Source organism: Tursiops truncatus, chromosome 11 (genome assembly GCF_011762595.2).
Source record: "Tursiops truncatus isolate mTurTru1 chromosome 11, mTurTru1.mat.Y, whole genome shotgun sequence".
Classification (NCBI taxonomy): domain Eukaryota; kingdom Metazoa; phylum Chordata; class Mammalia; order Artiodactyla; family Delphinidae; genus Tursiops; species Tursiops truncatus.
In genome coordinates, this window is record NC_047044.1 from 101,978,171 (window position 1) to 102,004,453 (window position 26,283).

The window sequence follows — 26,283 nt, forward strand, 5'->3', positions numbered from 1 at the left end:
CCACAACGGGAGAGGCCACAGCAGTGAGACGCCCGCGTACCGCAAAAACAAAATAAATAAATAAAAAAGAGTCATCAGCTTATGGCTGTTTTTACCAGCAACATAGTGAGTAAAATGCTATAAAGAGCCTATATGCCTTAGTCTCTGCTTTCATAAGATTTTAAGTTTCTAAAAAGCTAAAACAAAGTCACCAACATAAGGTCTAAGTATTAAAGGTTATGAAACTGACTACAGACTATTCAACTGTAGAGACTTGTTAAATATAACGGAAACACCTGAAAGCATAGAAATTTGTCATGTAAATCTGGATTTACTCAAGAACTGAGGGCAGATTTGACCTGTCAAAACTAACAACTTTTATACTTTGAAACATACAGAACACTGTCAAGAAAGTGAAAGGAGAGCCCACAGAGTGGGATAACATATTTGCAAATCATATATCGGATAAGGAACTCATTTACAGAATATATAAAGAACTCTTACAGCCTGATAATTAAAAAAGTAACCCAAATTTTTAAATGGGCAAAGGATTTTAATAGATATTTCTCCAAATAAGATATACAAATGGTCAATAAGCACACAAAAAGATGCTCAACATCATTAACCACTACGAAAATGCTAATCAAAACCACAATGAGGGGGCTTCCCTGGTGGCGCAGTGGTTGGGAGTCCGCTTGCCGACGCAGGGGATGCGGGTTCGTGTCCCGGTCCGGGAGGATCCCACATGCCGCGGAGCGGCTGGGCCCGTGAGCCATGGCCGCTGGCGCTGGGCCTGCGCGTCCGGAGCCTGTGCTCCGCGGCGGGAGAGGCCACAGCAGTGAGAGGCCCGCGTACGGCAAAAAAAAAAAAAAAAAAAAACCACAATGAGATACCCCTTCACACCCACGAGGACGGCTAGAACCAAAAGGATAATAGCAAGTGGTAGCGAGGATGTGAAGAAGCCGGGAGCCTCATACCGTGCAGGTGGGAATGTAAGATAGCGCAGCCACTTTGGAAAACAGTTCTGCAGCTCTTCAGAATGCTAAACAGAGGTATCACAAGACCCAGCAATTCCACTCCTAGGCATGCATATATACAAGAGAAATGAAAACACACGTCCACACAGAAACTTGTACACGAATGTTCATCGTGACATTATTCGAGGTAGCAAAAAGCCGAATGTCTATCAACTGGTGAATGGATAAGGAAAATGGAGTAGATCCATAAAATGGAGTATTTGGCCATAAAAGGGAATGAAATTCTGATACAGGCGACAACACGGATGAACTCTGAAACATTATGCTGAGTGAAAACAATCTAGTCACAGAAAACCACAGACTGCATGATTCCATTTATATGAAATGTCCAGAATAACAAATCTATAGAGACAGAAAGTAGACTCGTGGTTGCCTATGGCTAGTGGGAGAGGGACTGGACAGAAGTGGAGAGTTACTGCTATGGGTACAGAGTTTCTTTGGGGGATGATAAAAATGTTCTAAAATTAATTGTGGTGACGGTTGTACAATGCTGCGGATATACTTAAAACCAGTTAATTTTACACTTAATGAACTGTATGGTATGTGAATTATATAATAAAACTGTTCAGAGCAGTAACCATGTCTTTTTTGTCACTGTATTCTCGTAAGTAACACAGGGACTGGCACACAGTAGGTACTCAACAAATGTTGATAAAATAAAGAGAACAGAGGTGCTGAGTCTTTCCACCAAAGATTTCATTAGAGGAATTCCCCCACTGCACTCAGGGACTTCTGTGAGCCGGTCCGAGCCCAGAGGAGACAGGGAGTCCTCTCCAGCTCCTTCTCCCAGCCCAGCACGCCCCCTAAACATCAGGGTGATATAGTCTCTGTCTGCAGTCTCTTCTAAACCTGAATTCTAGGATGCTTTGCTGGTGGATATAAAAAAACAACAAGGGCCTTCCCTGGTGGCACAGTGGTTAAGAATCCACCTGCCAATGCAGGGGACATGGGTTGGAGCCCTGGTCGGGGAGCTAAGATCCCACATGCCGAGGGGCAACTAAGACTGCGCACCACAACTACTGAGCCCATGCGCTCCGGAGCCCGTGCACCACAACTAGAGAGAAGCCCGCGCTGCAACAAAAAAGATCCCGCGTGATGCAACTAAGACCCAACGCAGCCATAAATAAATAAATAAATAAATATTAAAGATGTATAGCATATAATAGTAATAAAATATGTAATAGTAATAAATATATAGTAATAAGTAATAGAGTATAAAATATATAATGCTCTTTACTGTAAATTCCATATAGTCAATTGACTCTCAGACAAACCTGTCATAGATTTTTTTTGTCTAACTCATATCTATGGCCAATCCATGGACTCAACTAATAAATAAAGTGAATGTCAGTTTTCATTTACCTTAAGGAGTGAAACAAAATTGGACAAAAAAAGATTTATTTTGGGACTTCCCTGGCGGTCCAGTGGTTAGGGCTCCACACATCCTCTGCAGGGGCCTCGGGTTCAATCCCTGGTCGGGGAACTAGGATCCCACATGCTGCGAAGCATAGGCAAAAAAAAAAAAAAAAAAAAGAACATGTATATCAAACATGATATAAGCAGCTTCTTTGCTGAATTGGACCCTAGTTTTTCAAATACTAAAAGAAGTATTTCCTCAAATTTTTGTGCTGTTCACAATGTACTAGATATGGACACAAAACACTTTAAGTTTAAACTGCAAATGTTAACATTTTTTCATCACTTTCTTAGCCAATGAACAAAACAACAAATCAAGCCCTGATGTGTAGTGTTTGCTGGTTTCTGTGGTGTAAATACTCCCACCATGGCCAAATTCAAGCTACGTACATCTCTGAACACAGAGCTGGGAGGAAATGTACTGTAGTTCACAATTATACAGTATTTCCACCATATGGGGCAAGAGACCTGAGAGCATAGTTCATGCTAAAATAATGAGGAAGTAATGAATTTTGAGTATTTGTTACCTTTGCTTTCAATACAATTTATTTAACTATAAGTTTATAATTTTTAAAATATTTATTTGGCTGTGCTGGATCTTAGTTGCAGCATGCAGGATCCTTAGCTGCGGCATGAGGGATCTTTAGTTGCGGCATGAGGGATCTTTACTTGTGGCATGAGGGATCTAGTCCCTTGATTAGGGATCGAACCCAAGCCCCCTGCACTGGGAGCACGGAGTCTTAACCACTGGACCACCAGGGAAGTCCCTAGAATTAATTTTTAATAATAGCTGTATTTAACAACCAACTTGCAAAATTCCTGAAAATTTAACCACAAGGTATGAACAGGCTCTGGCAGGCCATGGTTCACTCCTACACTCCCAGTGTTTAGTACACAAAAGGTGCTCATGCGTGTTTGTAGAAACAAAATATAACCCTATAGTTACTTCATCCCTAACACTCCAGAGGGATTCAAGACTTTCCTATAACAAGATTTTTAGAGCTGGGAATTTTTAAAGCCAGAGAGACTAGAACAATCTTCCCTGTAACACATTTCTTTTACAAAGGGCAGGGGCCGGGTCTTTTAGTACTTAGTATAAGCTCAAATCTAAGACACCTTCTTTGATATATTCTCCCTGAGGTATTTCTTCCACAAAACACTCAGGCACTGGGAAGCTAATTTTAAACCCTCGACAGTCTGATCTGGTTTAGCACCCTGGGTGGCATTATTCACAGGGCGTTCCTTAAAGCTTGCTTAAAGTTCTGGCTCCTGCACTGGAAAATACAGAGCCCCACAAGCACCCACCACTCCCGCTCCCGGCTCCTGGAGCTCAGTTTGGGTGCTCTCCCTCCCTCCCTCCCAATTCTGTCTCTGGTCTGCACTCTTCTCCTTGGTTCCCTGTGGATCCTGCCCAGCCGCCTTCCCAAGAGTGGTTTTGGTCCTTGGCTTCCCACCATCCTTTAGAACCACCTGCCTTTGTCACTAATGACTCCTAGGTCTACGTGAGACTTAACCCTAACCCTAACCCTAACCTGAATGCTCGTCTTTACTGACTAGCTTCATGACAAAGCCTGAAGTACTGCTCCTCTAAGAAGGCAGCAGACGGACTTCTCTGGTGGTCCAGTGGTTAAGACTTCACCTTCCAATGCAGGGGGTGCGGGTTCGATCCCTGGTTGGGGAGCTAAGGCCCCACATACCTGGCGGCCATAAAACAGAAGCAATATCGTCACAAATTCAATAAAGACTTTTAAAATGGTCCACATCAAAAAAAAAAATCTTAAAAAGAAAAAAAAAAAGAATGCAGCAGATACTCTATCCCCATTGGCCAGGAGTTGGTGGGCCTTTATCTTCCTTAGACTGTAATATGAATAAAAGCAGAGAGAGACGTTTCATTTTCCCAAGTATAAACTAAAGCTGAGTTTGTTTCTTCAGTTATGCGTGCTGCTCTCCTAGCCAGAAAGCAGTGCAGTTACTCCCTGCCCCTCCCTGTCCCCGATCCCAAGACTCCACTAAACATCTCCTGGGTCTGTATCCCTCCCACTTCTGGTCACAGTTTGCCCTCATCACCCTCCAGTGGAAATTATTCCAAACTGCCCGCCCACAGGACCCCTGGACTTCAGCCCATCTTCCCCAAGTACTTTCACACCATGCCACTTCCCAGTTTTAGAACCTAAGGCTCCCTGTCAAAATCTAAGAGAATATCCCTGTTCCTAGGAAAAAAACACTCAATTATTGAGGGGTCAATGTCCCTAGTTTATTCAAAGAGAAGGAAAAAATATGAAAAAGCAAATGGGGCAAAACGAAAACAATGTGTGTTTCTGGAACAAGAGCTCCCTGTACTATTCTTGCCTCTTCTGAAATTATATCAAAATAAAGTTACAAAAAAACAAAAAAACTAAACCCTCATCTTAGTGTCAAAGTTTGATAATAAACAACTCCTTCTCATGGTCACATCTCTGACACACTGTTTTTGTCCCTCTCTCTACACCTAGACTCAGGATTTCCCCTGCTCCTCCCTGCTTCCTTCACTGACTCACTTCTTCCAGGGCTGCTGAGGAAGGAAAAGAACTAACATTTACTGACCATGAGCTACCAGCCAGGCGATATCACGCTTGGCATTTTGTGCATTTTATTTCATCAAATTCTACTGAGGACTCTACGAGGGAGGTGACAGGCGAGGCCTGGAGAGATTAAGACACTGGTCCAGGATTCCACAGCCACTAAAGGCAGAGCTGGAATGTGAATCCAGGTCGGCAAGGGAAGAATGATAAAGCAAATGGGGCAAAGTGTAAATAATTAATAAAACCTAATTAGCAAATTTAGGGAATGGTACAACGGAGCTCCCAGTACTGCTCTTACCACTTTTCTGTAAGTCTGAAACTACATCCAAAGTTACCCAAAAGAGGGCTTCCCTGGTGGCACAGCAGTTAAGAATTCACCTGCCAGTGCAGGGGACACGGGTTCGACCCCTGGTCCAGGAAGATCCCACATGCTGCAGAGTAACTAAGCCTGTACATCACAACTACTGAGCCCACGTGCCACAACTACTGAAGCCCGAGCGCCTAGAGCCCGTGCTCTGCAACAAGAGAAGCTACAGTGATGAGAAGTCCACGCACCACAACGAAGACCCAATGCAGCCATAAATAAATAAATAAATGAAATTAATTTTTTTAAAAAAGTTATCCAAAAGATAAACTTTTCTTGTGCCCCGACAAACAGGTGGGCCCACTGACCCAGCTACAGCAGCCATCTCCTGCCTAAAGCACCTGAAGGCCAAGGCAGCAAAGATATGTGTGAGACAATCGGGAGAATTCACGGTGCTGACAGTCTGGGAGCCCCTAAGGAATCAGTATCTCTGGGTTTTTTCTCCAGAATCAAGTCATATTCTTGGCCCATGTAAAACAAGACCAGTTTTACCAAACCTGGGAAGGCACCAAACCTGAAACTTGGGTGTCCCCTGGTCTCTTCCCTCTCCTTATCTCCTCTATCTAATCAGTGTCTTCTTTCCAAAGCGCCCCTGGCATCAACTCCCTGCCTATCTCCATTGCAGACATCCTGTTCTAGTCTCTTGTCATTCACACCTGAATTATTACCATGACCTGTGGGCCAAATCCAACCGGCAAGTGAAGAAGGGTTTTTATATTTTTTTAATGGTTGGGGAAAAAAATCGACAGATGACTATCTCGTGACATGGAAGAATTAGATGAAACTCAGATTTGGGGGGTGGGGGATAAAAGCTTTATTGGCGCACAGCCGCGCCCATTCACTGACCAATTACCTGCTTTCCTACTACAACAGCAGTCGGGTGGTTGCATCAGAGACCATATGGCCCGTTGAAACTTAAAATACTTATTTTCTGGCCCTTTACAGAGAAAATTTGCCAACTCCTCCCATAGCTGGTCTTGCCTGACTCTCATCTCTCCCCACTCCATAAGATTAACTGACACAAAATATTACTTCCGTGCTGTCGCTCTGTGTTCAAACACCTCTGATGAACTCTCCCTTGCTTATATACTTCACACTGTAACCTGGCATCCATCAGACTAGGTGAACAACCTTGCTTTTAGCAAGAAAAGCCCAAAAAGCCATGCCTTTGTTCATGCTACCTTCTGCCTTTGTCATACGGAGTGAAGTCAGACACAGAAAGACAAATATCCTGTGATATTGCTTATATGTGGAATCTAAAAAAAGGGTACAAATGAACTTATTTACAAGACACAAGTAGAGTCACAGATGTAGAAGACAAACTTACAGTTACCGGGGATAAGGGGGGTAGGGATAAATTGGGAGATTGGGATTGACATACACACACTACTATATGCAAAATAGATAACTAATAAGAACCTACTGCATAGCACAGGAAACTCTACTCAATACTCTGTAATGGCCTACATGGGAAAAGAATCCAAAAAAAGAGTGGAGATATATATATATATATAAAAAACTGATTTGCTTTGCTGTACACCTGAAACTAACACATTATAAATCAACTATACTCCAATAAAAATTTAAAAAGAAAGAAAGAAGGAAAGAAAGAAAGAAGAAAGAAAGAAAGAAGGAAAGAAAGAATAGAAAGCTAGCTCTTCTTGCCTTCAACTGCTAAGCTCACTGCTAACTTGCCTTCCAAGACGCTGGGAAAGGAACATTTCCTGGTTTCCTCTCCTCTGCTTCCACAGCACCCTATACTCACCCTCATCACAGCCCCTACCACACTACACTGAAATCATCTATTTGTGTGTCTGTCTCCCCAGCTACAGTAAGATTCCAGAGGGCAAGGAACACGTCTCACTCATTTCCCAACACCCAGACCCAATGTGGCTCCGCGGTCCATGAACGCTGAGCTCAACTCCAGCCCCACCAGGCTGGCCTCCTCACCGAGGCCCTGGTGCGCCGTGCTCACTCTCTCTCCAGGCACCCCTTCACCTCGCCTAGACAACCCCACCAATGAGCTGGGACACAGCCTATGCAGGCCCACGAGTCAGCGGACTAGGGTCCAAAACCCAAGCTCCTCTCACTCATGTGCCCTTGGACGAGACACTTGGGTGTCCGCCCTCATCTGCAAAGCAGGGGTGCCAGAGCAGCACCTGGACTGCAGGGCTGACAGTGCATGTAAAGCATCTAAACCAGCGCTGTGCATGTAATAAGACTCAAAAGGTAAGTTATTGTCCTTGTTCTCCCCAAAGACTGGAGTCACCTGTCTGTGCCATTTGGCACTTCACTGCTTTTCTTCTTCCTTTACCCAACCGTCTTGTGCATTCATATTGTATCTTCTGAAGCAGGGACAAGGTCAAATACCTCTAGGAACCTGGGCCCTGCCCTAATACCCAGTACAGGGCAACATGCGGAGAAGGGGCCCAACAGATGATAAATTAATGAACAAATTATTCCAGGAAGTCCAAAGAGTTGCTAATAAGAAAAACAATGCAGAGCCAGGGATGAGGCAGAGAGTAATGAGACAGAGAGCAGCAGTTGGGGGGTATGTTTGGGGGTGCTTTCACATTGGTAAGCATGGAGCCACACATGCTCCCCCAGAGACTGTCCCTTCAGTCAATAACAGTACCAGCTAACACTCAGGGTGTTCACTGCTGCTTATCAAGTGCCGGCAGGATTCTAAATGCTCACAGCCACACCAAGCACATAGGACTGTCATGCTATTGTACAGATGGAGAGCCTGAGGCCCAGGGAGGTTAAATAACATATACAAGGTCACACACCCTAGTAAATGATGTAGAAGTCTAGTTCCAGAGTTCATGCTCCTTACCACTACACATTTTGGGGAGTGTGTGTGTGTGTGTGTGAGAGAGAGCGAGAGAGAGAGAGAGAGAGAGAGAGAGAGAGAGAGAGCGAGAGCGAGAGCGAGAGCGAGAGCGAGAGCGAGAGCGAGAGAGAGAGAGAGAGAGAGAGAGAGAGAGAGAGAGAGAGAGAGAGAGAGAGAGAGAGGGAGAGAGGCGGTGTTGTTTCACTTGGGGACCTTACTGAGGACTACAGCCCGGGAGACAGCCTCTCTGACAGCTCTGAGGAGCTGCTCCAAAGAGGAGAGGGAAGAGCCAGGGTATATATGAACTTTTCTGCTGGGAGAAACATGTAGTCAAGCATAAAAGGATGAGTTATCGATTTTACTGCTTTTCTGTGTATGGGAAGATGCAAGAATCTGGGGTCATTGAAATTCTTCCTGAGATATGCATCTTAACTATCTAGGGGCCGGCACGTCCAAAGCACAGAATGGTTGTTTTTCTCCAACCTGAATTCCTCTCAGGCTGCACTGTCAGTGGGCAACTGCAGTGGCTAATGGCTTGATCCTTGTAGAACTGGAATGGCAGGCAAGATTTTTTTCTTTAGTGACATGGAACCCGGGAAAATGTCATTCCTTCTTTCTTTCCTCTCCCTCTAGACTTCTTTCTCAGGTAAGATTATTCAGGCAACCCCTGAAACCTGGGCATGGAGAAGCGGGGCTTGAAGATTGCAAAGACCAGGTATGAACCGGGAAAACAGAGACTCACTCCCACATTTTGGGTTTTAATCTAATTTGGCTCCACTCTTCACCAGCTAAGAGATCTCAGGCAAGCAACCTAACGTCACTGAGCCTCATGTTTCCCAGCCTGTTAAGTGGGCATCATATATGTCACCTCCCAAGATTGTTATAAGGATTAAAGGAGACTGTCATGTCATGACAGTGTACTGATAAAGCATACTCCGGATAGATTAGTTGCCTTTCCACCTTTCCCACACCTTAATATAAGCAAGGCTTTCAGCCAAATCCCTTGCCCTCCTTTACTGTCCTACCAGGGAACAATCTATACTCCACCCTGGCTCTTCCTGCCTGGTGCATATGCCCAAGCACCTGGGCCTCATAAAAGCCTGCAGAAGCAGCTTGGAAACAAGCACGAGAGGGGAGCAACTGCACCACGGTCCAGACGGCTCCTGGGGTGCAAATGAATGTTGCATGCGGAGAGGCTGGCCAGCCAGGCACTGCCAGACCTGACTGATAGCCAGGACAGCGCTTGGAAGCCCGTAGAGGCTGGGGCTAGTACCATCTGCGGCTCTGAGGCTGCATCTGTGTAGGGCATGGAGAGGGCAAGGCAGGTAAAAGTGACAGGCAGCTACTTCCACCAAAGGTGGAAGATCAGACTGCCTGGGAAAGTTGTATACAGGAAAGCAAAATTCTGAATTCCTTGAGAAGGAATTCTGTTGCAAAATTCCTTTACTGTGAAGAATTAAATTTAAAGCCAAGAAGTACAGATACACACAATTATATTTTGGAGGTCAATCCACATTTTCATACAGCAACTTTGCTTGAAGCAAGGATATTTTTAAGCTGATGAACCCTTCTCTGAGGTCACTGGTCATGGACATAGAGAATGTTTCATTACCAACATGTGAAAGGGTCCTAAATGTTATTACCAAATGGAGTCAACTCAACCAATACAGCAGGGAGCAGAGGGGAAGATGCTTAACCACTGCCAAGAGATGTAAGTAATTTCTGTTTGAGTGGACTTGATCATAGTGATCCAAAGGTCTTCTAAAATAAAAGATTAAAACACAAGCAAAAACTGTATCTCACTGAGTATATCCAGCAAGAAGTCCCATTAGGCCTTTCCCACAATACATCAGTTTCCAAATACAGCACATGACAAAGAGATACTGAAGGAAGGAGGAGTGGGAGGGCTGGCAGGCACCAGCACAAGGCGACCACAGAGTTCCCAGGTCCCTGTAGGCACAGTATCAGGGTCCTAGAGTTAGAAAGGAACCTCACAGATAACATGGTCCAATCTAATTCCCAAAGCATCGGTTAAGCGCCTCCCTGCTCACGACTGCTCCCACTGTTAGAGCACCTGGGAAACGGTACTCCAGCAGCCCAGAGCACTGGCACCTCCAAGGCAAGCAGCACAAGCCACAGATGGCAGTGGTGCTGGGCCAAAGGGCAGCCTTCAGGAAGAAGAGGTGGCCCCAGCCTTTCCTACAGCCAAGGTGCTGGGCTGCTCCTCAGAGAGCAGCTGCAAACAGATCCGCTGTTTGCAAATATACAAACATTCCTGAAACAATAGCCACGGGGGTAAATTCTAGAAATTCTCAATCTTATGTGTACGAAATTAACAAAACCAAATGGACAAAAAAATATTTTGCCCGTTAGTATAAATTTTCTTACCACTCCATGTTCAGGGCTCCCCGGCCAGTGGAGCCACTAATCACAACACATTATGGTTTTCTGCATCTGTGCTTTCCCCACTTGCAGGCGGACAGCGTCTTATTGTCTGGCACGTGCCTTACATATAGCAGCTGCTCAATAAACATGTGCTAAGAGGAAGCCCCAGCATGAAGTCAAAGCTCTTAGGTTCCGGCCCCTCTGTCCCCGGGCTCCCTGAGGGTGGTCGAGGTCCAAGGAGTCTTTGGGCCCTGCTCAGCCCACTGAGGCACACAGCGTCCAGTGAGTCCTGGGGGCCCAGGCACACTGCCATCTCTCCCATTTCTCTCCCTGCCCCATACTGCCTTTTTCTTCCTTGCTTCCTCTTCTTTTTGCTCCCTCAACATGTCACCTTACAGCGAGGTGATTAGACGCACAGGATTTGGAGTCATCCAGCCTCAGCAACTTATTTAAGGTTACGGACCTTAGCCTCTCTGCAATAGTTTCCCTGGTGTGAAGCAGGAGACTAGACGTGGTGCGTGCACATAAGGTGCTGGGCTGTGTCTGGCCCACCGTAGCGCTTGGTAGGTGATGGCTACTCCTATATAATTACCCAGGGTACCTACTTGTCTAAGGGTGCTTAAAAATGCCAAAGGCAGAAGGTTGATTTGTTTTCCCTATGTCTGCAAGTCTGGTTTTGACAAAAGCCTATCTGCTTTGGAAACAAACTGAAACATGACCATGTCACTAGTTAAAATACTTCCTTTTCCTTTTTCACAGGGAAACAAATGACTCTGACCAGTCACGACCAAACTGGGTAAAAGGTTCTGTTCCAAACAGTGGTTAGGATCCCACACTACCTCGTTTAGAAAAGAATAAATAAATTAAATAAAAATCATCCATAAAGTAGTTGAGCTAGGGCAAAGATAGGGTTTGTGCGAGCTCTAGGTTTTGGGAATCAGAAACCCAGGCCAGGCAAAAAGGTAGAGGAGGGAAGGGGAAGGGTTTCCTCAGCTTTTCAGACAGCAGACCTGTAATCAACCCTCTTTCCAGATCCCATGGCCCAGCCACTAGGTCCCCGAAGACTACACTGTCCTAAGTGTCCCTTCTGGGAAGCCCACCTGTGTTCCCCTCTGAATGCTTCAGAATTACCTCCTCTGACCCTGCCCCCTTTTTAAAGGAATATGCGAGTTAACCTAAACGCATCTCTCCTGTAGCATTTCAAACAGATAACTCAAAAGTGAAGAGAGGGACAATGTGAAACAGTGCAGGGAAGGCTGGAAGAGAGGAAGGGCTGACCCCCATGACAGAGGTAAGTCAGCTGCCCTTGACTGGTCCGTGAGAGCACAACTCCAGAACCGAATGCCTGAGTCTGAATGACGCCTAAGTCCACCTTTTCTAACGGGACAATCACTGAGCTCTCTGTGTGCAGGAAACAGGGGCCATCGCAGCACCGACCCGCTCAGACGGCCAGGAGGACTGAGAGCGGTCACCATGCACCCACTCAGAACAGGCCCGGCACACAGCTAACGATCTGGACGCGGGACTGCAGACGCCACCGTCGGGATGCTACTCTCCCCACTTCTCTTCCTCTGCTACTCACAGACCCAGCGTTGGCAATCACAAGGCAGCCTGGTCGTGGGGGTGGGTGCTGTGAGGAAGGCAGCCAGGAAGGTAGCCGGGACCTTTGTAAGCCGGCCTTTTGTAGCCCGGGGACAACCTGCGTGGAGGTTTGTTGGTATAATCTGGGGGCGGCCGGGGCTGGAGGAAGTATTGCCTGCCCTTGGTCTTCCCTCTGGGCTGCTCTGCCCCTCTCTCTCCCAAGCTCCAGCACAGAGACAGGGACTCAGGCCTCCTCCATGCTTTGCTTAAATCAGCAACAGAAAAGAGGCAGGGCAGGAGACAGGGCAAAGCCGGGACCAACCAAAGTTTCACTCCGCCTTTCATGTAGTTATTTGCTTTAACAGTAAGGAAAAAATCAATAAAAGCTACTAGTTAACCACTTGACGGAGTACTGTTCCTCTCCTTCCAGAGTTAACCAGACCGGACCCTTCACTAGGTCCCTAGGTCAATGGTTAAACAGGCCTCTGTAGACCCGCCTAACGCAGAAAGACCACTCTCCCGGTGTTCATCCACACACCCACACGAGCTTGTCCGTCCTCCGGCACAGACACTGTGGAGGCACCGCTCCTGCCAGGGACCTGACCCCTTAGCAGAAGCTTCTGCCCTTTGTCTTCCATCTTTCACCAGGGTACAAACCAACAGTCCTACTTCTTCTCCCTTCTTTAATCTGATTGTCACCACTTTCTTTTTTTTTTTTTTTTTTAACTCGTGGCAATTTTCTCTTCTGTGTGAAACTTGACACTGACAAAAAGTCAATGAACTTCAGGGTTTAGCGGGATAGTTTTCCTGTCCTCCCTCCCCACTTTCTTGATAACAATGACCATACACCTCAAGACAGCTAAAGCCCACACCAAGAAAACAGCAAGTCATGTGCAGCTGAGCCCCAGGGGGCAGGGATGTTGTTCTGTCCCCTGGTGCGTATCACGCACCTCAGAGCCCGATGCCCTCCACCACCACACGCCATTCCACAGGTTCAGAGCTGAATTCTGAAAAGTGGAACCAAAGGTGACAGAAGGGGTGGCTGGAGGAAGGGGAAGTCCATGGACAGTTTAGGTGAATTTCCCAACAATATCCCCACCATTCCCACAATGTACCGCATTATTTGTGGAAGTTAAAGACCAAAGAAGAATCAGATTTTCAACTCTGCCATCTAAAGCAGAAACTGAGAGCCTTATTTACTGCACAGATTCTAGCCCAAGTGCCATGCCTCCAGGTTTACAATTTCAACCTGCCACTTAAGTTAAAAAGCCTGTGTACTAAAGGTGTCCCCTGGGTTAGAATATCACAAATTTCCTCCGTCCACAAACCATTTCAATTCTCTCTATCCCTATTCTCCCCATCTGGCCTCATTAAATATTTCACACTCTCCAAGTAAAGATCGTTTTCAGCTCTATTTTTCCTAAACTAATGATCTGTCTAAAGAATGCTTCTGGTCTAAGAAAAGCCCAGAATCTTTTCTACTATTCTACTTCAATGAAAAATAAAGCCCCCAGGGACCTCCCTGGTAGCACAGTGGTTAAGAGTCCGCCTGCCAATGCAGGGGACAGGGTTCGAGCCCTTGGTCCAGGAAGATCCCACATGCCGCGGAGCAACTAAGCCCGTGCACCACAACTACTGAGCCTGCGCTCTAGAGCCCGTGAGCCACAACTGCTGAGCCCGCATGCCACAACTACTGAAGTCCTCGCGCCTAGAGCCCGTGCTCCGCAACAAGAGAAGCCACCGCAATGAGAAGCCCATGCACCGCCACGAAGAGTAGTCCCCGCTCACCGCAACGAGAGAAAGCCCGTGCAGCAACAAAGACCCAACGCAGTCAAAAATAAATAAATAAATTTATTTAAAAAAAAAAAGAAAGAAAGAAAACTAAAGCCCCTGTAAAACCACAGCCCATCAGACCCAGAGAAGCAGCAGCAACAGGTGTCAGGGACTCTGCCGTCTGCTCCCCAGTCTCCACTAAAGCATGCAGGTTAGGAGCACACACTTCAGAATCAGCCCAGCTTTGAGTGCCAGCCCCGCTTTCTGTCACTGCCTTGACCTGGGTCTCACCAAACCCTTGTTCATGTAAAACCAGGGAAAATAAACGTCCCACCTTGTACACTGTCGTGGGGAAGAAATGAGGTGATGGCATAGGCTCCCACACATAAGCACCCAACAAATGCTAACTATTCTTAGCTATCTAGTAATCTAAAAAGCACAATGGTCTGGTGTCTTTAAGTTTTCCAGGTTCCAAAAAAAGAGGTTTTTTTTCCCCTACAAACGAATCAGTGAAATGTCACATGGAAGCAACCTAAGTGTCTATCGACAGATGAATGGATAAAGAAAATGTGGCACACATATACAATAGAATATGACTCAGCCATAAACAGAAATGAAATTGAGTTATTTGTAGTGAGGTGGGTGGACCTAGAGTCTGTCCTACAGAGTGAAGTAAGTCAGAAAGAGAAAAACAAATACCGTATGCTAACACATATATATGGAATCTAAAAAAAAAAAAAAAAAGAATCTAGGGGCAGGACAGGAACAAAGACACAGACGTAGAGAATGGACTTGAGGACACCGGGAGGGGGAAGGGTAAGCTAGGACGAAGTGAGAGAGTGGCATGGACTTATATACGCTACCAAACATAAAATAGATAGCTAGTGGGAAGCAGCTGCATAGCACAGGGAGATCAGCTCGGTGCTTTGTGACCATCTAGAGGTGTGGGATAGGGAGGGTGGGAGGGAGACGCAAGAGGGAGGGAATATGGGGATATATGTATATGTATAGCTGATTCATTTTGTTATAAAGCAGAAACTAACACACCACTGTAAAGCAATTATACTCCAATAAAGATGTTTAAAAAAAAAAAAAGAAAGAAATTCCATAAGAAGGAAAACTCAGTTGAAGCCCAATTCAGGCATCAACTCACTACTTAGAACAAATCACATCACCTCCATTTCTTCATCTATAAGGTAGGAAAAACAAATTGCACTAAACTTGATGACCTCAGAGACAAAAACAAATCAATGATAACAGACGATGAAAAAGCTTTCACTTCTTCAAAGAAAAGCAATAAATAAATCCAGAGTACGATTATTATTAAAATGTGACTCCCAATATTATGGGACATACATAAACCATGGTGCTACTTACTCTTTCAAGAACATTGGGTTTGACAGCCTTTTAATCTGGTCGCATGGAGCCTGGTACAAGCAGGAGGGGGTACATGTAAACCCCAGTTCAGAGGCAGAGCCCACAAATCTAGGACTGTGCCCTGCCTGCTGGTCAGGTGTCACTCACTCTGGGCCATTTCTTACATCCCGATGCCAGGAGAAATTAGGAAGAGTTTATGGTTCCGCCCGGACAGGTTAAACCAACGACAACCAAAATCCTTACCCACAGGACTTCTCAACAGACCCAAGAAAGGGTCCACTCTGACCATTTATTCACCTGTGTGAGCAGTGTAAGACCTCTTCCACGGTGTACACCATCCTTTCTGAAAAAATGCACACATGAGCTGGAAGGAAGAGCTCAATTTTTTCTTGTTTGATATTTACTTCTAGGTCTGGAGGTTTGAGTTTCATTTTTAATGTACCATAAAAATTTTGGTGTGAGAGCTAGGGGTTGGGATGGAAAGAGGAGTGGGGAGGTTGGGGGACTAGTCCTAACTTAAGAAGCGAGCACGCAAACAAGACTGCATCTGATTTCATCATCCATGGGTCTCCCAAAACCAGACAGGAAAGAAGAAAATCATTCATGGTTATTAAACATCTACTGTGTGTCAGGCATTGCACTAAATACTTGGTGTACATTACTCCAAAGCCCATTTTCTTCCCAACACCTAGAACACCAGGAAACAGCAGTCACCTGGACCATCCCAGGTGGGGAAAAAACCCTCACAACCAAGCAGTCAAGTTCCAGACATTTCAAAGGTTAGTGCTGTGAACACAAAAAGGAGGCTTAGCTAGGAACCAAGTCCAAGTTCCCAAAGATTCTTTGCAAGAGGAACATCTAAACCCTGTTTCTCCTATAATTCTAGAATTAACTCATGGTATTTAACATACTATCCAAAAAGTTAAAAATTTTTTAAAACCTGGAGCACAAGAAGCATTCACTGTAGGGCCACAACAGCCTGAGTCAAGTTTCTGACCAAGTCCGTTTGAAGATCAAATAAGAAATTCATACTAGCCTCTTTTTTATCCCTTAGGCCGCACCAAACGGCACACGGGATCTAGCTCCCCGAGCAGGGACCGCACCTCCGGCATTGGGAGCGCGGAGTCTTACCCACGGGACCGCCAGGGAGGTGCCTGTGCTATCCTCTTGAGCGACCCTTACAGACGTGCTTACAGGACAGCCACCGAAACAAGGAACTGGCATCTGTGTGGCCAGGTGGTGACGCACACAGCCCTCCTGCTGGCCCCGCAACTGAAGGGTCCTGCTCCCTACAACACCCGCCTCATCCGCACCCTGGGGTGCGATCCAAACGACTGTCTCCCTGGCAAACTGTCACACGGATGGGACTTGCAAAGTTTACACGCCATCTCTCCATCCACAACCCAGAAGATGAGAAGGTGGTAAGCCTTGAAGAAACACTGCTCCCAAGACACCTCCATCTCTCGGCACTAAGCCCTGATGTCGGCGGTCAATGCTGCCTGCGGTAAGGAGCCACCTTAGACCTCACACGCGGGGTGCAGGGCTGGGGACGCTTTCCCTGAACTGAGTGCGGAGGGGAATCGGGAGACGAGGGCGGTCCGTGCGCCTTAGGGGACGAGGGGACACGGGGGGACACAGGCGGACAGGGGCACACGGGAGATGGGGGACCACGAGGAGATGGGGACACGGGGGACGGCGGTCACAGGGGAATGGGGTCACGGGGGGATGGCAGACACAGGGGATGGGGGACACAGGGCATGGGGGACACGGGGGACAGGGGCACATAGGGGACGGGGGGACACGGGGGGACAGGGGCACAGGGGGGATGGAGGAACACGGGGGGGATCGGGACACGGGGAGATGGGAACACGGGTGGATGGGGGACACGGGGGGATGGGAGGCACGGAGAGACGAGGGGACGAGGAGAAGGGGAATGGGGGACATGGGAGGACCTGGAGGAAAGGAGGGACAAGGGGGACACAGGATGGGGGACACGTGGGGACCTGAGGGGACGGGGGCCACGGGAAAAACGAGTGGTCAAGGCCCCGCCGCGCCCGCGCTCCCCGGCGCGGCTTCTCAGCGGCGCGTCCGCTCGCGGACTCGCGGGCGGCCTGCGGGTCTCCTCGTGCCCGGCCTCGGACAGCGCCCACGGCAAGCGCGCCGAGCCTCCCGCCCGCCGCCCGCCGCCCTGGACCCGGGCCCGCCGTCTGCTCCGGGGCCGCGGCGGCCAGAGGGAGGCGCCCGGCCCGCACGGGTCCCGGCCCGGTCCAGAGCCCGTCTCACCTCCGCCGCATGCCTCAGTGCGCCGGCGTCCTGGCAGCAGCCCGCAGTCCCGCACCTCGGCCCCTCGACCCTACGGCCGCGGCGTCCGGCGCCCCAGCCCCGCGGCGACCCCGCTACAGCCAGCGCCTCACCCCACCGCCGCTCCTCAGCGCTCGCCGTCCCGCGCGGGCTGCACCGCGGCGGCTGCTGAGGTAGCAGCGCTGCCGCCGGGCGGGGCGGGCACATGTGAGGGCGGGGCTGCAGCCCCCGGGGCGCGACCACCGGACCCCGGCCTCGGGGCGCCGACATCACCGTGCCTCCGGAACCCGCTCTGCCTCCTATCCCCAGGGACGCCGTCGCTACCCGTAGGCTCAGACTTTGCCAGAAGCTCATAGTTCTATGCAGAAGGTAAGGAAAGGAGCCGCCGCCACACCCTTCCTCCTCTCCACCCCTTCCCCGCGGGTCCAGTGGTACATTCCTCAAAGCCCGCCCCGAGGGTCCAGGGAGAAGCTGATTGGTTGATAACCTTAGAAGGGGGCGAGGAACCGCGCGAAATGGCCAATGGAAAAGGACGGTGGGCACATCAAAGCAGGCCAGATGGGGAGGAGAGAGGGTGCGATTAAAGGGCACGTATTCGTTGCGCTCAGTAGCCGCCGCACAACACAACTGGAATTTTCTTTCTGATCCTATCAAGAAGGGAAACAAAGAGACTGGGGATCCTCAAGTTTCGGGATTAGAGAGCGAAAAGAAAATATGGAGAGAACTGAAGCAGATATCTGTGTGTGCCTTTCGGTAGGTTACTCCATCTTGGCCTCAGTTATCTAATCCAATGAGGATATTGGACTAGAACTGATCTCTGATGGTCCTTCTCATACTTTGCGAGCCTATGAGCCTTTGCATGGGATTAGCAATATTTACATATGTGCTTCAAATTGAGGCATCTTCCTAAAGAGCTTTGCTTGAAAATGAGTAGACTTTCTTTCAACCAAAGTTGAAAGTTGACACCAGTTCCTTGATATAGACGGTATTAACCTCACCTTTTGTCAAGACAAAGTCAATATCCTTTCTGGGTCCCTTTCTTAAAGCAGAGCATTCTTCTTCTATGTGGAGAACCACATTCTCCCCAATAATTTATACTCTTCCAAGAGTCACCTCCTCCTCTTCTCTCTTCCTCCATGTAATCAGACAAAGCTTCAATTAATAATTCATTCGCCTGTTGAACTGTCCAGAATCCCTGGCTTCAGCAACAAGTCTTGCTGGTCAGGCATCATCAGAGTTGCCAAAGTGCTGGTCACTACCTCAGGTCTGCAGCAGCCATTGAACTCTGCAAGGCCCGTGAGGCTCTCAGTCTCACTGCCTGTCAAATTCAAGACTTCAACATGTCCTGTAAGGGTCCCACCTGCTCTGTTTTAGAGCTTTACACAGGCAGCAGGCCTACATTTTGGTACCAAGCCTAAGGCCAACTCCACCTTCCTTTTTCAGAACTTTTCAACCTCCCATCAGCTGCTCACCCTGCACCCGCTCAACCCTCTTCCAAATTGTATCAGGTGTTTGGGGCACCCTTAGTAGCTCCACTCCCCAGCCAGACAACTCATCTTCCAACTATTATGCAAAGAGTTCTAGAAAGTCCAGTTCCTCCATGAAGCCTTCCCAGACGGATGAACAGAAGCTGCTGGCTTATAGAGTTCCCACTTCTACTTTGTGCTCCCCAAACCCTGATTTTCTGCCCTACTATGCAATTTTTATTGACATATATACCTCTCTCCTTCATGGACAGTAGCAACAGCGGCAGCTGCTTACATTTATTAAATGCTTACCATGTGCTGGGTACTGTTTGGAAGTGCTTTCATTTCAGCCTCAGGCAGACTTGGAGAGCTGACTTGCCCAAGTGCACGAAGTCGGGGCCTAACTCCAGTGCCTACCTTCACAGCCCCCACAATGCAACACTATCTCCTATTTCTTAAGAACCAACTGCATTCTGTACAAAAGATAATGTGATACACCTACATCGTGTTTTACATTGATCTTTATACCTATATCATTTCAGCCTCAAAACAGTCACATCAGGACGGTTAGGAGCAGTTTGTTACAGCCGAAGCTGCGTGTAGGCCGATGCGTTTGGCTGCTGTAACAACACTGGTGAATAAGGCCTCTGGTTTTCCAAGTTGAGGATTTTCCCCCTGCAACACCTGCTCCCTGAGGGAACACGGCCTTTTTATATGTAACAAGTAGAGAGCCATTATAAGCAAAAAGGGAACAAATACAAAATAGCAAACTGTGGGACCAGGAGCCTGGTACAGCCAGTGCTCGCAGTGGGCAAAGCCAGCCAAGAAAGACGGACGGTGAGAAGCACCGTGCATTTCACTTCACTGGTTTATTGGTTGTACTTCGTCAATGAGATCACGTCTTTGACACATCTGGCAAATTCAATAGCAAAGGGCAACAAAAACAGCCCCCAACTGATTCTGCCTGGAGACAGAATCAGCCCCACGCCCATGAGGAAGGGGCTTCTACGTACAGGGTTGCTGCCCCCAATTCGGGGAACTTTCTAATTTGCCATTTAGTGAAATACCCTGCTCCACTGACAGCCGTGATGCGGCCTGAAAACACAAGCTGGGCTAATGATTTCATTCTTTTTAAGCTGCTGAAATGCCCCCCAGGGATGGACATGCCAGCCAAATGGCCTGGGAGCCAGTGAACTTTTAATATTGATCGAGAAGACGGCCATCCTGAAGCCAAGTATTTCCAAGTCGCTCTCTCTGCCTGGCCCAGTCCTAGTCCATCCAGTTAATTTCACTCCCATAGCTCTCCTGTCTTTCCTCATCCCCAGAGAGCACAAGCATTTCTTGGGCACCTACTGTGAGCACACAACTGTCAGGTTGTGTGAGGTTGTCCTGATGGATCGCCCATGAAGCCTGTACCTACTGGCTGGATGAGTGTGGAAAACATCAGACCCCCTTGGTACGGAGTGGATCGGATCAGCTCCTCAGAGGCGTGTGCCGGGATTCCATCCCCAGCTAAACATACAAGCGCATGTCGAAACGCCCCTGCCCTAGAGCAGGACGAGCACAGGACTGAGTTCTGGGAGAGGGCTGGGGTGGGGAGAGGGCGTGCGTGCTCGGGAGGAAGGTGGAGAGACAGAGGATACCCAGAAATAACTGGACACGAACCAAACAGCAGGGAGGAGGATGCCAGTCCATAATCTGGCCATTGGAAGCACTGTGGTGTGGTCTTCCTTTTAAGAAAAAGAAAATTTCTGATTTCCAAAGTAAAACATGCACATCATTTAGAATTTTTTAATAGAGAAAAGTACAAAAATAAATAAAATAAAATTTAGCCATTCCTCTTACTGGCATATCTCTGTTACAATTTTGTTTTGATTTTTGTTTTTTTTTTGCAGTACGCGGGCCTCCCACTGCTGTGGCCTCTCCCATCACGGAGCACAGGCTCCGGACACGCAGGCTCAGCGGCCATGGCTCACGGGCCCGGCTGCTCTGCGGCATGTGGGGTCTTCCCGGACCGGGGCACGAACCCGTGTCCCCTGCATCGACAGCTGGACTCTCAACCACTGCGCCACCAGGGAAGCCCCTGTTGTTTTTTTTTAATAATTTTTTTAATTTAAATTTATTTATTTATTTATTTTTGGCTGCACTGGGTCTTCATTGCTGCACGCAGGCTTTTCTCTAGTTGCGGCGAGCGGGGGGCAACTCTTGGTTGCGGTGCGCAGGCTTCTCATTGCGGTGGCTTCTCTTGTTGCAGAGCACAGGCTCTAGGGCGCGCAGGCTCAGTAGTTGTGGTTCGCGGGCTCTAGAGCGCAGGCTCCGTAGTTGTGGCATGCAGGCTCAGTAGTTGTGGCTCGGGGGCTCCAGAGTGCAGGCTCAATAGTTGTGGCGCACGGGCTTACTTGCTCTGCTCGTGTGGATCTTCCCAGACCAGGGCTCGAACCCGTGTCCCCTGTATTAGCAGGCAGATTCTTAACCACTGCGCCACCAAGGAAGTCCCTTATAATTTTGATATATGCTTTTTCCTATACTTTTTTGTGTGTACATGTGTATGTATCTTCTTTTTTTGTATGTATTTTTTTTTTTTTTTTTTTTTTTTTGGCAGTGCCTTTACCCCACCAGGGATCTAACCCGTTCACTCTGCAGTCTTAGCCACTGGACTGCCAGGGAAGTCCCCTTGTACATATCTTTTTTAAAAACAAAATTTATCAGGGACTTCCCTGGCGGTCCAGTGGTTAAGACTGCAGGGGTCACAGGTTCGATCCTTGGCTGGGGAACTAGATCCTGTGTGCTGCAACTAAGACCCAGGACAGCCCAATAAATAAATAAAAATTGATCAGGGGCTTCCCTGGTGGCACAGTGGTTAAGAATCCACCTGCCAGTTCAGGGCACACGGGTTCAAGCCCTGGTCCAGGAAGATCCCACATGCCATGGAGCATCTAAGCTCGTGTGCCACAACTACTGAGCCTGCATGCTACAACTACTGAAGCCTGCGCGCCTCGAGCCCATGCTCCGCAACAAGAGAAGCCACCACAATGAGAAGCCCGCGCACCGCAACAAAGAGTAGCCCCCGCTCGCTGCAACTAGAGAAAGCCCTCGCACAGAAACGAAGACCCAATGCAGCCAAAAAAAAAAAAAAAAAATTGATCAAACTGCTTTGCAATCTACTTTTCTCCTTAACAAGACCAGGAATTTTCCCATGCCACGTAGATTATTCTAAAACATGATTTTAAATGGCTGCATCCTATGGTTATACCTTAACTCACTTAACCAAGATTCTGTCTTTACTCATTAAGATTATTTCCAATTCTTCATTATTATATGTAACTTCAAGGATTATCCATATATGTAAATGTTTATATATTTTTATGATTAGTTCCTAATAATTCTAGAAATAGAATTGCTTGGTCAAAATGCACATACATTTTTTAAATGTCTCACATATATTGCCAAATGGTCTTTTAGGAAGTTTACACCAGTTACGTTCCCACCAGCAATGTGTGATGTAGCTATTTCTCTGAACCCTCACCAGCCCTCAAGATTTCTTTTGTAATCCTTGCCATTTGACAGATGAAAAACAATATCTTGTTGTTTTATCATAGTGTATTTTTAATCCATCAAGGTAATAAATATGTATCTTTCCTTCCAAGTCCCCTGGAACTTAACAGCAAAATGAGTGTTTCCTTTTTCCCCATTCAACCACTCCTCTCCCAAATCCCTGAGAACTGATGTAGAGATCAGAGTAAAATCTGCTCAAATAACTAGACAAACCCAGGGCCATGTCACCTGAACCAGTAAAAGAAGGTAGTGGAACAGATGGCTCAAAACAGCACATACACCATAAATTACAACTGTGAAATTGGTAACAAATCCTTACACAGAAACTTTTTTAGCTATAAAAGGAGATCAGTCCTGAGTTATATTTAGCACTGCCTAATACGAAAATCTCATTTCTTCAAAAACACCCAGTTCTGTGATGGGGCATCCTCCATACTGAGTGGCTAATCCACCCAATATTATTCTCAACTCCTGCCTAACTTCTTGTCCCTTGACTTTGTTTTTGCTTAGTGGTTGCCTCCACAGGATCTCCTCCTCTCTGGCCATCAGTAGCCTAATTTACCATTGAAGAATTTACCCCTCCCCCATTCCCAGTGTGGTTTAGTCAGGATTGAGCACAATCCCACTCTGGACTTGATGTGGGATGCAGATAGCTCTGGGAGCTGCTGGCAGCCATTTTGGGCCATGAGGTAGAGCCTGCATCAGAAGGAGTGGAGTTGAGAAACAGAGAGAGAAGCTAGGTCTGGTCAAATCTGTAAGCCCTGACTCAAGCCTCACAGGAAGCCAGTGTGTGAAACGATACATTCCTTCTTTTTTTTTCTTTCTTTTCTTTTTTTTTAAACTTAAACCAGCTTTGGTCAGCTTTCTGTCACAAGCAAAGAATGCTGAATGAAACACTGCCTGTGGATGGATTCCATGGTCCAATAGGAACTCAGTCCATTCAATCCGAGCATTCTAAACATCACACCCATTACTGCCACTAGTTCAGTTTATCATGACCCCAGGGGTGTTCAGATCCAAGGTAAAGCCAAGCTACGTGGAGACTGAAGGCCCCAGCATGCCTGGATGGGCTCAGAAGCCCACCCCATCCACCCATAGCATGAGAGAGTCAAGAGGGAGGAACAGGGTGGTACAATTGGATTCCTGGGCTACATCCGTTGTCATGTGGACCTACTGAAGACACAAAGGTCCGAAAAGCTCGTTGTCCTGCCCCTCTTCTATACTGTGGGCTGATGTGAAAGCAACCCAGTCTTCTGCAGAGAAGCTAAGAGGATCGTGGACTGGGATGTCCCAGAGCTGGAAGACATCCTGGGTTCTGGGGTTTATCCTTAGGCTAACAGGTAAAAAAATCAGAAATCTTCCAACTAAATCTTTCTAACTAATTCCTTGATTGGGTTGCAAGTTTCACCCTGCCAGGAGAAAGGAAATTTAAATGCAACTTGACAAAATTGCAAAGCTACTTCTGCATCATTTTTCATAATACAATGACAAAACATTGAGAGGTGTCTCCCCTAACTCACTGGTATGTACATTCTGTAGTAGCCAGAAATTCTGTGTAAGTACAAGTGAGCAAAATCAAGATGGGAGTCTATGGAAGATACCTCTAGTCACCAAAGCCACTGCAAAATAAAATCTAGAACCACCACATTGTAATCATGACCAAAAGAGAGTTTCCTGGAGCCCTGTTGTAACGCGCAGGAAGACGCTTCCCTAAGCGAAGCCACACCAAGCGCTGGAAAGCCTCGAGGAAACAGAAAATTTGTGAACAGGGTTTTTCCGGACTTATATCTTCATATACAGCCACAACTAAGAAAAATTTACCAAAATAAATAAATAAATAGATATACGTATTCATGTATAGGCGTAATGTGTATAGAAATATATATATATTTCTCTGAACACAGGCCTTGGGGCTCCACCTAGCATCAGACAGGACTGAAGGCTACCCGGCTGCAGAACTGAAACAAACTCGCCTAGTGACTGGCCCCTTCCCCAGTGAGGAGCGAAAGAAGCTCTCTGTCCTTCCAGTCTGTCTTTCCTCTGGGGCTCAAACACATGCTCTTAAGAATAAAAACATCAGCTTCAATAGTGCATGAGGCAAAGGTCAAGCTCGGCCCAGCTGGGTTATATTTGAATATGACTTGTTTCACACAGCTCTGTTTTCAATTGTGAAAGAGAAAAGAATGAAAAGAAAGGAGTGGAGGGAGAGAGGAGACAGCACATGACACTGTACGTGTAGGAATCTGATAATAACAGACAATGCTCTGATAAAGCCTCGGAATGGAGCTGACACATTCGAGACCACTGGCACACAAGTCAGTGTTTTCAGGTTTAAGAGGAAAACACATCCAAGTGCATCTGTCTTTTATGGGAAAGGAAAAGATGTCAAATATGCCTTTGCCTGGGGCCTAGTAAGGGCACATGCAGGACCCCAAATCCCCTTTGCTCCTATTTGAGATCATGGAACTTCTGTTTGATTTCGGCCTCTGATTCCTTCGCATTCAATCATCACGAGTGTCTACGACGGACGAGGCACTTGTCTGGGCACTGAGAGCATCCCCAGATCAACAGGACATGGGGTCTGCCCTCAAGGAGCTGACAGTGGGACAGGGAAAGTGAGACATGCATAGAAAAGGGTCTTTGCCAGGTGGAAATTGCTATCTCGTGAGAGTGAGAAGGCTCCCATTCAAGAGGTCAGAGAGGGCTTCCCTGGTGGCACAGTGGTTGAGAATCCGCCTGCCAATGCAGGGGACACGAGTTTGAGCCCTGGTCCGGGAAGATTCCACATGCCGTGGAGCCACTAAGCCCGTGCGCCACAACTACTGAGCCTGCGCTCTAGAGCCCGCGAGCCACAACTACTGAGCCCGTGTGCCACAACTACTGAGCCCGTGAGCACTGAGCCCGCGTGCCACAGCTACTGAGCCCGTGTGCCACAACTACTGAAGCCCGCGTGCCTAGAGCCCATGCTCTGCAACAAGAGAAGCCACCGCAATGAGAAGCCCACGCACCGCAACGAAGAGTAGCCCCTGCTCGCTGCAACTAGAGAAAGCCCGCGCGTGGCAACGAAGACCCAGTGCAGCCAAAAATCAATCAATCAATAAATTCATTAAAAAAAAAGAGGTCAGGGAAAGTTTTGTGGAGAAGGGGCTATTTGAGTGGGCCCTCAAAAGAAAGAGAGAGAGAGGTGTTCCAGGAGTTGAGCCTCTCTAACTCGTCCCCGTTCCCACATGCAGAGAACAAGCAGAGGTCCTCCTGAAGGACCACCTCCCTGCCCCAGGCAGAGGTAGGTTGAAGGGTTAGAAGGAAAGGGAATTTGAAAGGGTAAATATGAACATGCTGCCATCTCAGTGAAGAGAGGGATTGGGTGGGGGGGCTTTTAGATTACCTTAGTTTTGCTCATTTGTGCTCTTTCATTTCAGGAAAGAATGGACTGTGGAACCTACTTTTGTAATGAAAAAATATGTACGATTTTAACATAATAGCCCAACCCACCACCACCAGCCTCTCCCCACCGCCCCACCCCACGGCAAAAAAAAAAAAGGAAAAGAGAAAGGGAATGAGAAGGGCATCCATGTCTCTCTCTATATACGGCCTCCTGCTTGGAAACCCAGCCTAGACACATCACCATGGCGCACCCTCAGACGCTAGTCACAGC

The 26,283-nt window shown here is 47.5% G+C and overlaps 1 protein-coding gene and 1 long non-coding RNA gene across 34 annotated transcripts in view; one reads left to right on the forward strand and one right to left on the reverse strand.

Moving 5' to 3' along the window:
- Positions 1-17,840, reverse strand: part of MICAL3 (microtubule associated monooxygenase, calponin and LIM domain containing 3) — a 196,777-nt gene extending 178,937 nt beyond the window's left edge. For 29 of the 32 annotated variants that reach the window (XR_012324629.1, XR_012324628.1, XR_012324630.1 and 26 more), the window contains exon 1: positions 17,590-17,836. The gene's annotated coding sequence lies outside the window, so the exon portion shown is untranslated. Of the gene's footprint in view, positions 1-17,589 lie in introns of all 32 variants that reach the window. The other 3 variants (XM_073789281.1, XM_073789266.1, XM_019925851.3) reach the window with 3 other exon arrangements.
- On the forward strand, positions 16,463-25,993 carry LOC117314330 (uncharacterized). Of its 2 annotated transcripts, none has more exons than XR_012324636.1 (3): positions 16,463-16,810; positions 17,917-17,976; positions 18,263-25,993. It is a non-coding gene; the product is annotated as an uncharacterized lncRNA (long non-coding RNA). The 2 variants fall into 2 exon arrangements; XR_012324635.1 differs by lacking the exon at positions 16,463-16,810 and having other exon boundaries at positions 17,850-17,976; positions 18,263-18,360; positions 19,616-25,993.
- The last annotated feature ends 290 nt before the right edge of the window (positions 25,994-26,283 follow it).